General features: G+C 48.1%; 1 protein-coding gene across 2 annotated transcripts in view; it reads right to left on the bottom strand.

Moving 5' to 3' along the window:
• The window catches only part of LETMD1 (LETM1 domain containing 1), an 826,442-nt gene that overhangs the window by 403,497 nt on the left and 407,317 nt on the right, over window positions 1–15,628 (bottom strand). The window lies entirely within an intron of this gene.

The raw sequence follows: 15,628 nt of genomic DNA, 5'->3' as shown, positions 1-15,628 counted from the left end.
CTCACAATTGACAATGCTGGCTAGGGTTGATGTGAGTTGTAGCCTGAAATATCTGGAGAGCCAAAGGTTGTTACACCATCCCGGCGCTGGTCTCTTTGGAAACGCAGACGGTTGTGTGGATCGTTACGAATGGGTTCATCCAATATGGCCGCCGACTTCTTGTGCTGTACAGGCGGCAGCAGGGTAGTCACTTCACGTTCGCAAGGGACGCTACCAGCTGGTCACGTGACTCCATATATGGACAGAAGAACCACACTTCGATGCGTCGCTACTGTGTTATGTGGCGCTCCGTAAGTTTGTTCCTAGGTTACAGCTTACGTCTAATGTTGTGTGCTCATTTGTTCTCCTAATCCTTCCCATTTGACTATTTCTGTTTTTAGACTTCCTCAACAGCGCCTTCTTTCCGTCGTGCTCCCAGTACGGCTTCCTTTCTTTACTTGCATCCTACCCAGCAATTCTTACCCACCTTCCAAACAAACATCAAGCAGTAGAGTCCCTGCCTTTTTCAAGAAAGTGAGTCTTCCTCCTTGCTAGTGGACCTATAGGAGACCCTTCTCCTCTACTCTCAGAAATGAATCCTCTCTCTTTCCTTAGGCATTCCTTACGCCCAGTTTTCCTGAACATAGTTGCTTTGGCTTACTACGATTTGACTCCGCACGCAGACTTAAAACCAAACCCGTTAGGATCTGTCAGTAAGTGGAAACTTGCTTTCCTTTTCCTTATCCTTATCCTTTTGTCTTACCCTTCTTTCTGCAGCATACTTACCTGTCCTGTCTTTCATCTGTAGAATACTCACCACAGCCATTGCGCGGTCCAACACCCAGAAGATTACTATCAAGCTCAAGACCCATTCCTGAAGTTTATCTATCGGCGTCCACACAGGGTTTTTTCCCCGGAGGGTTCCCTGGGGGTAGTGCGCTTTCCCTCGCTGGTTGTTCTCTCCCGGCGAGGGGAGGCAGGATCCTCCGGGAGATCTTTATCTTCTGCATTTGCCGTTCCACAAATTTGCTGTCTGACCAGGTTAGTGTTTGTAATTTGGTAATAAAGTGTCATTATTAATCGGACGTCTTAATCAACAAGTAACAGTTATTTACAGTTAACAGTTTAACAGTTAGCGACGCCAGAAAAAGAACATTGTGGGCAGACAGCATTGGCAATAGAGCAACAAATGCAGCAGCTTATGGCAGCAATGCAATCCATGTCCTTGGAAATGCAGTCCCTTAAACAAGATAATGCCCAGTTGAGACAGCAGGTTGCCTGAGCATTTTCAGAGACCCCACCCCCAGTTACCTTACACACGGGCAAGTTTGATGGAGATCCTCATAAACTGAAGGAATTCCTGGATAGTTGCACGGTTCAGTTTACCTTTAAGTCCCGATTTTTTCCTACTGATAAGGACAAGGTTGGCTTCCTAATTTCACACTTATCGGGACCAGCTCTAGCTTGGGCCACCCCATTAGTCACCTCAGGCAATGCCATTCTTGACTCCTATCCGGCGTTTACCAATAGCCTAAAATCAATGTTTCGCCGGCAAGAGATCTCCGTAACCACCCAGGAGAAACTCCTTCATCTAAAACAAGGGACTAAAGACCTTATGTCTTATATCACCCAATTCAAACAGTTGTCCTCTGAAAGGGGCTGGCCTGATGACGGACTTCTGACATTATTCCGGCGAGGTCTCGGGGGAACTCAAGGATGAGGTTTCCAAAGTCCCACGGCCAGCACATTTAGCTGATATGATTACCCTCACCATGCAGATTGAATACCGGCTCCAAGAGCATTCTCACGAGAGGAAGAAAGGCAAGGGGGTTCGTCTACATCCCGATTCTTCTTCAATCGCGAGCAAGCCAACTCCCGCGGAGGAACCCATGCAGATAGGTTCTGTGAGGGGTCCAATTTCCGCTACTGAAAGAGAACGACAAAAGTCATTAGGGCTATGTATGTATTGTGGGTCATCCTTGCATATTTTACGGGATTGTCCGATTGTTCCTCCACGCCGTTCTCGGATCCTGTTATCGGGAAACGCCAAGCCCCTGCCATAGGGGGATCCACGGCAGGTGCACATAAGCAGAGTTCCCCTCATAGGATCGGATCATCGCTAGAACCATCTGCAGTCAACTAATCCATGATAGTTCTATCCCTAACCATCATTTTACCTGACCAAGTTCTACAGGGTATCCCTGCGTTCTTGATTGCGGGGCAGCTGGACATTTTCTGGATGACCAATGGTGTCATGACCCACAGAACGCGCCCCTTCTGGACTTCCTGGTCCTTATTGCGACGGGGCTTGTATTCATTGTTTCTTCCAACATGGCCGTATCACATGACACGCCTCGCACCAGCCTTCAAGGTGGACGTTGTACATCCCATAAATGTGCCACGCCCCCGCGGCCCCGCACGTCTCAATACTATTGCGAAGTAGCGACCAGACGTGTGCTCCGTAGCTAGCGGTATTGTATCCTTTGCTTCTCCAGCTTACCCTATCCTAGTCCCTTTCCTTCCTTTCTTGGTTACTGGACTTGTGTGCTTGTTGCGCACCCTGTTACTTTCCTGGACTCCTGGATCCCTGCATCCCGGAAACCTGAACGCACGCTGGAGTCGGAAGAGACTTATCCAGCTTTATTCAAGACTCGATCAGTTCGCAAGAAGGCAGCAACCAAGAAATCCAGCAAAGATCGAACTCAGGTGAGAAGGGGGGGGGGACTCCTTGACAAATGGGTGGCTAAGAAAGGGTTTGCTAGAGTTGCCAAATCCTACGCTACTCCTATTCAAGGGGTTGATGGTAGCCCCTCAAGCTCTGGGCCCATTCGGGAACAGACCAAACCAGTAACATGCATGATAGCTTCACATAAGGAGACGTTGGTATTCAATCTGATAAAGGCCTCCCATTTCCCTGTAATCTTGGGCCTTTCATGGTTACGTACTCATAACCCTTTCATAAACTGGAGGGCAGGGACTCTTTTCTTAGGTTCAGAATATTGCGTAACTCATTGTCTGTACCAAAATTCTGTAGGCGTGCAGATTCCTTCTGAGGTTGCCGATCCCTCTGTTACTTCCATTGGTCAGTTAGGAATTATCCCAGAATTCCATCAACAATATCATGGTGTGTTCTCGCCACCCCGATTTCCTACATTGCCTCCTCACCGGAGAGATGACTGTCACATAGAATTACTCCCGGACAGGCCAATTCTGTTTGGACGGATGTACGTCCTTTCCCAACGAGAAAAGACAGCTCTCAAAGAATATCGCCACTCAAACCTACAGAATGGTCTCATAACTGAATCTAAATCACCAGCCCACACCTCTCTATTCTTTATTCCCAAGAAAGACTCGGAAGAACTTAGACCTTGTATTGACTATCGAGGCCTCAACAAGATCACTATACCTGACAAGTATCCCATGCCACCGATTACGGATATTATGGAAACGGTTCAAGGGGCGACTCTTTACACTAAGTAAGATCTTCGAGGGACATATCATCTGATTCGGATTGCTCCTGGTAATGAGTGGAAACAGCCTTTCGAAAACCGTTTGGCCATTTCGATTACCAAGTCATGCCGTTCGGTCTGGTAAATGCGCCAGCAGTGTTCCAACGATTTATGGACTACTTATTTGCAGATATTCTCCTCCACTTTGTCATCATTTACCTAGATGACATTCTGATCTTCTCTTCAAATAAAGACAAACACATCCAACATGTCAACATTGTCTTAGACCGTCTACAGGCTAACCAACTATACTGTAAGGCAGAGAAGTGCAAATTCCACCAACAACAGATTACCTATCTGGGATTCGTTTTGTCTGCTCAATGTATTTCTATGGACCCCAAGAAAGTGTCTGCAGTCTTAGACTGGCCTTCCCCGACGACCATTAAAGAAACCCAGCAATTTCTGGGTTTTGCAAATGTTTGTCGAAAATGTAATCCCTGTTATTCAGAGACAATTCTACCTATCACCAGACTTCTAAAGAAGGGGGTTTTGTTCTCCTCGGATCAGCAAGCTCAACAAGCCTTTGAGACTCTGAAGTATTTATTTACCTCTGCATCAATTTGTCCACTCCTGACCAATCTCGACAATTTATTGTCGAAACGGACGCTTCTCATCATGCGTTAGGGGCAGTTTGTCATGATGCCTGCTCCCGAGGAGCCAGGTCAGGCCCAGCGTCCCCGGAAGCAGACTTCATACTCACCAAGCAGGACCCAGCAAACCCCTATAGGGGCTCTTTGGACCTTGTCCTGGCGCCTTTGGCGCCAGGCTCATAAAAGGCATCTGTCCTGGCGCCATAGGCGCCAGGCTCATCATGGCAGAACATATGGTAATGCTTGGGTGAACTCACCTGAGGCAGACCATGCTGCATACTCACCCGAGGCAGACCATGCTGTCTGAAGCTCCAAGCCAACTAAGGCTGAGGAGGAACTATTTTCTTTCAGGAACCCTTTTCTTACTCGGGTGGGGCCAGTGGAAGAACACTCACCTGAAGCTCTTCCAAGGCTATTTAAACCACGCCCGGATGGCCACACGTGCTTCGCGTTATTCTGCATCTGCAGCAGAACGCTCACCGAGTCGGCTCCTGCATCCTGGCTCCTGCCACGCCCGCCAGCACCTGGAACACCTGCAAGGAGAGAAAGGCAAGCATTAGGACATTACCTACCTTCATCCAGCATCCAGATTCTTCACTCCGTCGATCCTGCAAAAGAAAGTCAAGGGTTAGAAACGCATCTCATCGCTCGCTGCAGCGCCGCTTCCACTTACCTTCACGTGGCGCTGTCTAGCTCTTCAGCGGTCATAGGCGACATAGGCCGCATCCCAGCACCTACGGAAAAGAAAGACAATAGTTAGAAGCGCTCCGCTTCCCACGCTGCCGCGCCGCTTCCACTTACCTTCACGTGGCGCCGGCAACCTTTTCAGCGCCCATAGGCGACATCGGTCGCATTCAAGACCTATGGAGAAAAAGGACAAAACAAGGTGAGCAACGAACTAATTGCAAAAGGACAGATTACTCACCTTAAGTCTTACCTGAATTTTGTTGGGACCTCAGTTCCCTTTTCGGATCGGAGCGGCTTTTCTGGCTTTTCCGTACCCCGGCCCCTATGGGGAAATAAGACACACTCATTAAGGTGTCGGAGCAAACCACTACGGCACACCTTCATTAAAAGTACTCACCTGAACTTACCTCGGCGAATCCATTCCTCCACACGGATTCCTCACCTAGTCCCTGAAAATTAAACTAAAGCCAAGGGACAAATAAGACTTGATCTTTTGAACAATACACTTACGGCAGCATTTTGGTAAAGGCAAGCAAACATCGAACCCTCGCCAAATCCGAGATCCAGTGAAGTAACTGGAAATCTACGCGCCCCTGCGTCAGAAGCAGGATGGAGAGCTCGTCCATACAGAAATTAAGGTGAGAGTCTGCGGAAGGCACAGCTAGAGTTCGAGGAGGGTGAGAAGGGGAAAAAGTGGGGAATCTCACACACAATCTAGCAGACAGTTAACTCCCTTTTCCCATCTACAGAAGGATTATTCTACGGGCCAGACAGACGAGGTTTGGGGGTCCCGTCCAGTCCATCTTCCAAGCACTACGCTTTACCGTGGAAGAAGTTGTAGCAGTCCAGAACGGGTCGGCGCCTCCGTGGGAATCAGGTGAGCGTTACACAGTTCTCCTTCAAAAGTCGGATCAAGGCGAAGAAAGATCTGTTGTCTATCTGTCAAGAACCTTTAACTCCTCAGAAGAAAATTATTTGGTACTCGAGAAATAACTACTAGCAATTAAAAGGGCATTCGAGGAATGGAGACATCTTTTATTATGCTCACCCTTTCCAGTGGAGGTTCGCACCGACCATCAGAATCTAAAAGTACTTCAACAAGCCCAGACTACTAATAGCAGACAGGCACGATGGGCTAATTTTTTTTTACCCTATCGGACTGAATTCACCTTCCCACCAGGGAATCAAAATCTGTGAGCAGATGCTGTGTCTTGCAAGAATTCTCCAAATACCAGAATCTACTCAGAAGAACAAGTTGCTTCTTACCTTGTAACGTTCTTTCGATGGGATGTTCCTCCGACGTATTCCTTATCTTTGATAATTCGTCTCCAGCTTGCTGGCCTCGGAAATATTTTCTCTGTAGAGGGTGCTGCGCATCGGAGTCCGCCGAGTCAATGTCCCTCGACAGCCACCGTATCGGCGCCAACGTCACCATGCCCATAAATAGCCACGCGCGGTGTCCGTTGCTCAGTTCCGTTTTGTAGCATAAGATAAGTCATGCCTGAATTGGTTATTGACCTAGAAGGAGCGTAAGCTGCAACCACAAGGGAAGTATTACTGCGGGGATGGATGGGAGGGGCGATAGGGAATACGTCAGAGGAACATCCCATCGAAAGAACGTTACAAGGTAAGAAGTAACTTGTTCTTCGAAGGGATTGTGTCCTCCGACGTATTCCTTATCTTTGATAGACGCCCATAGCAGTGGCATGTAATTGGAAGTGGGAGTAATAATGTCATTTATCCCTTTTAGGAATGAACCACATGTAATATGGCTTTTCCAAATCTGGTCTCTTGACTAGCGGAGGAATCCAGGTTGTAAAATTCTGTGAACGTATGTGCGGACGACCATGTGGCAGCCGCACATATGTCTCGGACTGGTACCCCTCTTTTTTGAGGGCCGAAGAGGCTGCAATACCCCTGGTTGAATGAGCCCTAAGATTTTGGGGTGGCTCTTTCCCTGCCAGTTTGTAACATTCCAGAATGGCCAAAATAATCCACCTGGAAATGGTCTGTTTTGTTATGGGTAGTCCCAACTTGTGACCCGAGTATCCTACAAACAGTTGGTCTGCTTGCCTAATCCTAGCCAGTCTGCTGATGTAAAAGCTCAGAGCTCGCCTTGGGTCCAGCCTATGTAGCCTTTCTTCCTCTTTCCCTGGATGGGGAGGAGGATAGAACGAAGGTAAGGTAATTTTCTGAGTAATATGAAATTCAGAAACCACTTTTGGGAGGAAATTAGGCTTCACCTGTAGGACAACTTTGTCCTTATGGAAAATTGAATGGGGGGGTTTACAAGAGAGCTTGTAGCTCGCTCACCCTCCTAGCAGATGTTAGTGCTACCAATAGGACAGTTTTAAGCGTGAGAAATCTAAGCGAACAAGAGTGGAGTGGTTTGAATGGAGTACCCATTAGGAAGTTTAAGACTAAAACAAGTCCCATAAGGGAACTTGGAATGGTCTTGGAGGATAAACATTAGTTAATCCCTTGAGAAATTGTATTACTAGAGGTAGTTTGAAATACAATGGTTCCTCCACAGTGCGCTTGAAGATTGAAAGCGCTGCGAGATAGCCTTTTACAGTGCCAACTTGAAGGCCTGAGTTTGCCAAGTAGAGTAGAAATGATAACACCGTTGGTGTACCACATGAAAAAGGGTTGATATTCCCTTCTCTACACCAGCTGCAAAATTTGTTCCAACGGCAGCGGCATAAAGACTTTGTTGCTGGCCTTCTGGCCGAAAGCAACACCTCCATGACGTCATCAGGGAGGTCCCAATCCTTGTACCTCACCCTTTCAGAAGCCAAGCGTGAAGGTTGAGGGTTCTGATGTCTGGATGGAGAACCGGACCTCCCGTAGCGAGAAAAGATTCTCTTTGAGTGGATGACGGATTGGAGGGCAGATGGACATATCTAGACGGTCCGGGTACCACGTTCTCCTGGCCCAGCCTGGGGCAATTAGGATCATGGTTTTCCGGAATCTTCTCAACCTCCTGATCATTTGAGGAATAACATGGACTGGTGGAAACGCGTAAAGGTGTGGGAACTCCGTGTCCACTACGAACGCGTCTCCTAGAGCTCCTTCTCGGGGGAAATTTCCTTGAACAGAACAGATCGCACTTCCTGTTGGTGCTTGTGGCGAATAGATCCACCTGAGGGGATCCCCAAAGAGCGAAGATCTCTTGAAGGACTTCCTGAGCTAGCTCCCACTCGTGGGAGACTGTGCTCTGCCTGCTCAGAGCGTCCACTGTCAAGTTCTTCTCTCCGGCAAGGTGGACTGCCGATAGGGATTCCTTCCTGAATTGCCCAAAACCAAAGCTGCATTGCCTCTCTGCACAGTGGCAGTGACCCTACGCCTCCTCTTTTGTTGAGGTGGTGCATGGCCACCGTGTTGTCCGTCATTATCAGGACATTTCTCCCTTGTACTGATGGCAGGAAAACTTTCAGCGCTAGTCTGATCGCTCTTAGCTCTAATAGGTTGATGTTTAGTCTGGACTCCGATGGAGACCAACGAACGCTGATGGTCAAGTCGGTGGCATGGGCTCCCCACCCCGTGAGAGAGGCGTCTGTGACTACCGTTATCTCCGGCCATGATTGCCAAAAGAGTTATCCTTTCAAGATGTTCTCTGGATAGGCCCACCATAGAAGGTCGTGGGCTACCTTGTCCGGAACCCGGAGGAGATCTGTCATTCTCCCTGAGAATTGCAACCACTGAGTTCTCAGTGCTCACTGAAGAGATCTCATTCTCAGGCAAGCCTCTGGCACAAGGAAGATGAAGGATGCCATGAGGCCTAGCAACCTCAAAAAGTCAAAGGCTGGGAGACGTTGGGCATTTTGGAACTTGTTGACCATCTGCAGAATATCTTGAGCCCTCACGTCTGGTGGCGAGGCTTTTCCCAGGGAAGTGTCCAGGACCGCTCCAATGAAGTGGAGTCTCTGTGATGGTATCATCTGTGACTTCTTTAAATTGAGGGAGAAGTCCAGTTTGTGAAGGATGTGGCAGACATAATCTAGCTGGATCTGAGCTTTTTCCGAAGATACAGCCCTGATCAGCCAATCGTCCAGGTAGGGGTAGACGTGGATCCCTTCCCTCCTTAGACTCGCCGCCACTACCGACATTAGCTTGGTGAAGACCCTCGGGGCGGAGGTCAGCCCAAATGGCAGAACACCAAATTGATAATGAGAGTTGCCAATTGCGAACCTCAGGTATTTCCTGTGTTTGAGATGGATTGGCACATGGAAAAAGAGCATCTTGAAGGTCCAGAGATACCAGCCAGTCCTGGAGCTGGAGGGCCTGAAGGATCTGAGAGAGAGTTACCATCTTGAACTTGTCTTTCCTGAGGAACTTGTTCAATTCTCGTAAATCCAGGATGGGTCTCAGTCCTCCATCCTTCTTTGGTATGAGAAAGTATGGGGAGTACCAGCCCTTGTTCCTGTCTGCTACAGGTACCGGTTATATGGCACCTTTCTCTAGCAGGTCTATAATTTCCTGCAAGAGGAGCGGATCTGGAACTTTTAGAGAGCTGTGCCCCGGTGGATGACTCTGAGGGATGTGTAGAAAGGGTAGGCAGTAACCCTGGGCAACTGTCTCCAATGCCCAAGCATCTCACGTTATAGCCTGCCATTCCGTCAGATGGTGAGTTAACCTGCCCCCTACAGGTGTTTTGTGTGGAAAGACCTCAGAGTGGTTTTGGGGCAGCTGATGCAGATGCCAAGGGTAAAGAGGCACCTGCTGCTGCTGCGGCTTTAGTACTTTTGACCCATCCACCTCGATTGGATCTCATTTGGCCTCTTTGAGCCGGCTGTCCTCTGCCTTTCCCGAATGCAGAATAATAGCGAAAGGACTTTCCTCTCCCAGAGATTCCTGAGGGGCGAAAAAGAGTTTGGCGGATTGCAGCGCCTAACGATTTTGCCACTGCTTTATATGTCCGCAACTTTTCCAGACTGTCATCAGCCTTTTTACCAAATAAAGAAGAGCCGTCAAAGGGCATATTCAAAAGTCTGGCCTGTACATCTGGAGCAAAGCCAGACTTTCGCAACCACACATGCCTGCGGATTGTCGTACTTGCCACCATGGCGCTGCGGATACTGTCAGCGGAATCGATGCCAGTTTGAAGTGACTCGCACATGGCATCTTTGCCATCTTTAATAATGTTAAGGAAGGCTTCCCTTTCCTCTCCTTCGGGTAGGCAGTCAGCCTCTGATGAAGCACACTCCCACAGTGTGTGACTGAACCTGGCGAGTGTACAGGTGGCGTTGATGGACTTCAACGCCATACTACAAGCAGAAAAGACTTTTTTTGCCATAGAATCGTACCTTTTGTCATCTCTATCCTGTGGGACAGTAGGGTAAGCGGACCTGCTGCTTGATGAAGTTGCCGCTTGAACCACCAGGCTCTCCGGAGTCGGGTGTTTTGATAAGTATTCAGGGTCAGCCGCAGCTACCCTATACTTGGCTGGCAATCTTTTATTGACTGCAGGGATAACTTCAGGAGTTTCCCAATTAGATGAAATCTTTCTTTGTAAGGCTGCATTGAAGGGAACCACAGGATACCCCTGTGGACCTTTGTCTAATATGTCTGTCAGGTCATCCTGTTGAAAAACAGGTGAATGCGCAGACCAACCCATAAATTCAATAATCCTTGCCATCAGGGTTCTATAGGGTGTTTCGGCATGTTCCCCTGGTTCTGGTTTAACAAATTCAACTTCTGGGGAAGTGTCCAGCCCACTTGCCTCATGTAATGACTCCTGTAGGTCTTTCAACCTTCTTTCCTCAGAGGTGAAATCCTCTGAAACAGGTAGTGTGTTCCTCTGCAACTCGAAGGTTTCCTGGTCAGAATCCTCCCCTTCTTCTTAGATTGAAGATAATCCGGGGTACTCTGACCTTGGAAATGGTGTAAAACTCATTTCTAAGGCAGAAGGCGCCAAACTCGTCATTATTGGGCGAGAAAACGATGTTGTCAACGCCGATGTGACAGGCTTCGAAAGCACAGAGAACGGCGTGGAGAAAACTGGAAGAGGCCTCAAAGAACTGGAGAGGATTGGGATCCTACTCGAGGATGTCGACAGCGGTCTCGGCGTCGTGCCGGAGGCTCTTGGCATCACCGTTGGCTGTGAGGTAGCCGTGGTTTTTTCTTTCATCGGCGTCGATATCGACAATGGCGTCGAGTCGATCGACCGATGCGTCGAAGAACCCTTCGACAAAGGCGTCGATGGCGCCGATCCATGCGTCGAAGGGATCTTCGACGACGGCGAAGACGGTGCCTTCTTACACGATGGCCCGTGGTGCTCTCGGGTGGAATCTTTCGCCGGGTGCAGCGACTCGCAGCGTTTCAATTTTTTGGGTTTTTTACCTGGGGTATCACCCTCAGCTGTCTTCGAGGGGGTCGAGGCCGCTTTCTTGAAGACGCTTAGCATTTTCTTCCTGAATTCCTCCCACTCAGCCTGAGAGCTGTGTTTTGTGGGGCAGGAGACCCTTTCTGGGGAAACAGAAGATGACGAGGAAGGGGATCTTTGACGTCTCTTCTTTGAGACGAATGGTGGGAGCTACTTCGAGATCTATAATGGGAATGCTTTTGACGGCGAGGAGACGAATGCCTCGACTCAGCCGAAGAAACTTTCGAGGAGGTTTTGACTGAGTTACCTTTCTCGAGCTTCCCCTTGCGCTCGTTCAAGTGTTTCGCCGTCATGGACATGCAGTCCTCACACTCCGAACAATGGTGCTCGGCGCCCAAGCACCACAAGCAGATCCTGTGTGGATCTGTTATCGACATTTTTTTACTGCAATCTCGACATTTTTTTAAGCCGGATCACGGCGTTGTCGGTTCCGATGAAGAAGCCATCAAGAACGAGTTGGTATTTTCTAGTAAATCTAGGTTTATCTGACTGAACTGAGCAACTATATTCCGAGGCCCCACGAAGCGCGGAAAAACAGAACTGAGCAACGGACGCCGCGCGTGGCTATTTATGGACATGATGACGTCGGCGCCGATATGGTGGCTGTCGAGGGACATTGACTCGTCGGACGTCGACACGCAGCGCCCTCTACAGAGAAAACATTTCTGAGGCCAGCAAGCTGGAGACGAATTATCAAAGATAAGGAATACGTGAGAGGACACAATCCTTTCGAAAGAATGTTTCCGAACGCTAAATTCATTGCAGTAATCACCGAATTTCTTCAGATGCTCAAACAAGGTACTTCCCAGCAATGGCAGTTATGTGAGGATCTCGCTTCTACTCATCACCTTACTAAAGACCGAGGTTATTACTTTTATGAAGAACAAGTCCTTGTCCCTTCCCCCTCTCTCCAAACGGAAGTGCTTCAAATGTGCCATGACTGCCGGGCCGCTGGACATTGAGGTATTCAGACCACCCTCGATCTAGTCAAGCGTAATTTCTGGTGGCCCAATCTCCAATCAGACGTTCGAGACTATTTGACTGCATGCATTACTTGTATACAATCCAAAACTACTCCAGCTCCACCGTTTGGTCTGCTAGCTCGTATGCCAATTCCAGATAGGCCTTGGCAAGTGATATCTACAGACTTTATAGTGGATCTTCCTTCTTCTCAGTACATCACCATTATGGTCACTATCGATTATTTAACGAAACTGGCTCATTTTACCCCTTTAATCAAGATCCCAGGGGCCGCTCAGATGTCCAAGATATTCATCTCTGAGGTGTTTTCCCGACACGGTCTCCCCGATACTATTGTATCAGACAGAGGGTCCCAATACACTTCTCGCTATTGGAAAAGGGAATGCCACATCCTGGGAATCAAAAGCGCTTGATTCAGGATATCATCCCCAGACCAATGGGCAGACTGAACGCCTCATTCAAACGCTGGAATATTACTTAAGTTATTTTGACTCAGGTGCACAGGACAACTGGGTGGACCTTTTCCCTTTAGCGGAATACGCTTACAACAACGCCAGGCATTCGGCTCTGAAAACTAGCCCCTTTCAATGTTCCTATGGCTATCATCCTTCCTTCATACCTACTGTGCCTTCACCTTCCTCCTGTTTTCCGGGGGTGGACAGCCTCATAGCTGATATCCAGAATGGACACCGGATTGCTCGTTTATCACTACAAGCGGCACAGGACCGAGTTAAACACTATGCAGATCGACATCGCCGCGAGATACCAGCCTTGAATGTGGGAGACTCGGTCTGGTTAGTCTCGCGATTTCTTCCCAGACATTTAGTTCCCTCCAAACTATCTCCTAGATTTTTTGGCCCTTTCAAGGTGGTGTCTTTGGTGGGAACAGCCGCAGTTCGATTGGCATTACCCTCTTCCTGGTCTCACATACATCCAGTCTTTCATCTCTCCCAGATTAAGTTATCAGTAACAGACCGTTTCCTACGGACTACCAAAGCCTTTCCTCCCCCAGTAGTGACCGATACAGGAACTGAGTATGAGGTGGCCAACATTTGTGACTCCCGATATCATAGGGGTCGCCTCCAATTCTTCATCGATTGGAAGGGTTATTCCCTGGCTGAAAGAACCTGGGAACCGGCCTCTGGTGTTCATGCTCCCCATCTGGTGCGACGGGTTTTCCGACTCCAGCCGGGGAAGCCGGGGCCGCCACCCATGAGGAGGGGGCATACTGTTACACCATTCCGGCGCTGGTCTCTTTGGCAACACAGACGGTTGTGTGGATCGTTACGAATGGGTTCGTCCAATATTGCCGCCGACTTCTTGTGCTGTACGGGTGGCAGCAGTGTAGTCACTTCACGTTCGCAAGGGACGCTACCAGCTGGTCATGTGACTCCATATATGGACAGAAGAACCGCACTGCGATGTGTCGCTACTGTGTTATGTGGCGCTCCATAAATTTGTTCCTAGGTTATAGCTTACGTCTACTGTTGTGTGCTCATTTCTTCTCTTAATCCTTCCCATTTGACCATTTCTGTTTCTAGACGTCTTCAACAGCGCCTTCTTTCCGTCGTGCTCCCAGTACGGCTTCCTTTCTCTACTTGCATCCTACCCAGCGATTCTTACCCACCTTCCAAACAAACAGCAAGCAGTAGAGTCCCTGCCTTTTTCAAGAAAGTGAGTCTTCCTCCCCGCTACTGGACCTATAGGAGACCCCTCTCCTCTACTCTCAGAAATTAATCCTCTCTCTTTCCTTAGGGATTCCTTACGCCCCGTTTTCCTGAACATAGTTGCTTTGGCTTACTACGATTTGACTCCGCACGCAGACTTAAAACCAAAGCCGTTTAGGATCTGTCAGTAAGTGGAAACTTGCTTTCCTTTTCCTAATCCTTTTGTCTTAACCTTCTTCACCACAGCCATTCCGCGGTCGAACACCCAGAGGAATACGATCAAGCTCAAGACCCATTCCTGAAGTTTATCTATCGGCGTTCACACAGGGTTTTTTCCCCCAGAGGGTTTTCCTGGGGGTAGTGCTCCTTCCCTCGCTGGTCGTTCTATCCCGGCGAGGGGAGGCAGGATCCTCCGGGAGATCTTTATCTTCTGTATTTGCCGTTCCACAAATTTGCTGTCTGACCAGGTTAGTGTTTGCAACTTGGTAATTAAGTACCATTATTAATCAGACGTCTTAATCAACAAGTAACAGTTATTTACAGTTAACAGTTTAACAAAGGTTACAGATCCTTGGGCTAGTATGACCGGCAAGGTCAGGGGGCGAGTGGATGTCCTTCCACAAGAACCGGAAAAAAGTACATTATGACACAAGATGCATAAACTAGTCAAAGGAACTAGTTTGGTAACTAAAATGTACCAGACGTTCAACAAAATGCCTGCTTGTCCAACAAACTAACAGAGAAGGCATGAGCACTTCTTGAGTCCATCATACATCTATTCCCCACATATTTCGCTGCCTCCTTTTTACCAAGGGCATTCTCTGATTATATCAGACATCCAACACTACTTATATATACACAGTCACTCTGCCATGCCCTAGCTCTACTTTTGTTTAATCATCCTTCTCTGTGGCCTATTCGCATTTCGCTTCGCTCTTTCCTCACAGTCTTTCTTGCTCCTCTTCGTCATGTCTTTTTCTCATTCTACTTTCCTGACACTACTTTTTCCCACAACACACATTTTATCAACAATACACTTCTTCCGGTCTGACTCGGAAACTACAGTGGCAATTGGCAAGGTATAAAAGCTGTTTAACATAACAGATTACATGGTACTAGCCAGAAGAATCTATCTCACTGGGAGGCAGACATGGCTATGGAATTTACTTGCTCATAATAGGTTAAGATACTGAAGTAAGAGCGACGTGGGCACCACTGTTCAGTAAACCAAAGTGTTCAATGTAGAAATAATAATTTCTTGAAAAAGATATACGGGGCATATCAGAAGCCAAAATGCACAATGTGGATATATGAAACAGAACAAGTGTGTGGGAAACTCCCACAGAACTGTTTGCACCCTAGTAGCAAATACAACAGCACATTCCTTATTATATAGCACTATTGATCAGAAGTTCATTAATCTGTTTTACTGTAGTGTCCTCTTCAAAGCTCAAACGGCATACAGGATTCAGACCAGTGAGGTCCTGCATCAGGGCACCCGAGGAAATGCCAAACATTCAAAATCGGTATTCGTTCACTACCTATACATCAGAGTGGCAAAATTGCATAAAATTGGATGGTCACTTGTGAAACAGGGAGCATCAGGACATTGTCATTCCTGATGCTACATGTCGACCGACCTTCAAACTTTGGCTTTGGGTCCACTTGGCAGCAGTAGTCAAGGTTGGCGACATGCATAGATAAAGCTGTCAATCAAGTAGAGTAGGTTTTAGGATCAGGAAAGTAAACAAGAGCACTAAATGGAACAGTGTACCACAACTAGTGTCAAACCAATTATATAAAACCAAGCCTGTGACCATTAGACGGCCA

Source organism: Ambystoma mexicanum, chromosome 3q, assembly GCF_040938575.1.
Source record: "Ambystoma mexicanum isolate Mex_15411 chromosome 3q, UKY_AmexF1_1, whole genome shotgun sequence".
Lineage (NCBI taxonomy): Eukaryota > Metazoa > Chordata > Amphibia > Caudata > Ambystomatidae > Ambystoma > Ambystoma mexicanum.
Note: the sequence above shows the minus strand (reverse complement) of the source record. Positions and strands in the feature narration are given on the sequence as shown.